The 1,370-nt window shown below is 49.5% G+C and overlaps 1 long non-coding RNA gene across 1 annotated transcript; it reads left to right on the top strand.

Moving 5' to 3' along the window:
• Positions 1 to 531: 531 nt before the first annotated feature.
• LOC309697879 lies at positions 532 to 1,168 on the top strand. Its single transcript, XR_014273948.1, has 3 exons — positions 532 to 711; positions 789 to 939; positions 1,017 to 1,168. It is a non-coding gene; the product is annotated as an uncharacterized lncRNA (long non-coding RNA).
• Positions 1,169 to 1,370: the final 202 nt, after the last annotated feature.

Here is a 1,370-nt window from a genome sequence, read left to right as displayed (position 1 = left end):
CATGTGAGTGAGCTGATAACCAGCGTCATGTGACCACTGATGCAGGGTCCTGGTTTGTCCCCGATCAGACACTCGGCAGCTGTAAGCGTCTGTGTGACAAATATGTGCTTCTTCAAAGGTCAAAGGTGAATCCTGCCTTCTCTCAGGAGGCACTTATCCTCACAGGGACTCGAGAACAGCGCTGGGGAACATGACTAAAGACTTTATAACTCCTGTGTTTAATATGAGGCATGAACAGAACAGGGCTTAAATCATCCATCGTGTTATAATCAGTGACAGTTAAGAGGAGAAACTCTCTGGCTTTTAATGTTTGTAGTAAAACTGACCGTTAGAGGCCAACGGCCCCTGAATGAGGGATGGCTAATAAACCTGGGCTGCCTTATAAATGCTTCTACTACTGAGCATTTACACACGAGTGTATTAAACTACAACAACCTGTAAACAGTGCATATAAATATGGAGCATGGTCATGGAGTATAATCCTCCAAACATTCCCAGGGAGAGACCTGCGCTGACGTGGAGCAGGCTTATTCAGATAAGGAGGAATTCAGTTTGTCATGGTCCCGGCGTCCGAGGAGCTGATGGGATGCCCACGCCCACGGGCGTGGCTGTTAACTCCACACCTGCACCCCATCCCAGGCGATCATCAGGCGGACTATTTGATCCAGCCCAGCCTGCTGCTCCACGCCAGTCCGTAGTCGTCTCACAGCGGTAACGTACACCTGCGGGAAAGCGATTGTGAAAACTCATCTGTCTGAACTTGCGCTAATTCTGTCCTGTGCACTCAGATAACAACTCGGCGTGTTTTTTTGAGCCACCTGCCTGTTCACCTGCCCGTCTGGAATTTGGATCGCCTTCAGTACTCGCCACCTCGACTTTCCTGGAGCTCCCCCGCGGACCCTCACCCCTCCCTCCGGCTCCCACGGCCCCGCTGTCACCGTAAGACTCATACTCTTCCCCCACGTATGCTGCTATTTCCCCGCGCCCCAATAATCCTTTTCCTTTTTCTGTTGCAGCCTCCCACAGTCCCGTTTTCGGTCCCTTGGTTTCTCTAGTTTCACGCGTGTTTTCCTTCTACCTTCCCGGGACACCTTCTGGTAAAATAAAGTTTGTTTTCTCATACTCATGTGTGTGTTGGCTCTGCTTCTGGGTCCAGCTTGTGCGCTGAACTTCGGTTCATGACACAGTTATGCACATTTAAAAGGATAAGTGCAGCTTTTTTCACATTATCGTTAATTTAAGGTGAAAAAGTGGAATAATTGAGGGAAAAGATGATTCTTCACTCTGTCTGCTTCTATGTTGGGTTTCTGTGTTGTTGCTGTGTGGTCATCTACTGTACACTTCAGCAGAGGGTGTCACGGCCCAGCGGC

Source organism: Aulonocara stuartgranti, assembly GCF_965226115.1.
Source record: "Aulonocara stuartgranti genome assembly, chromosome: 20".
Classification (NCBI taxonomy): Eukaryota; Metazoa; Chordata; class Actinopteri; order Cichliformes; family Cichlidae; genus Aulonocara; species Aulonocara stuartgranti.
Note: the sequence above shows the minus strand (reverse complement) of the source record. Positions and strands in the feature narration are given on the sequence as shown.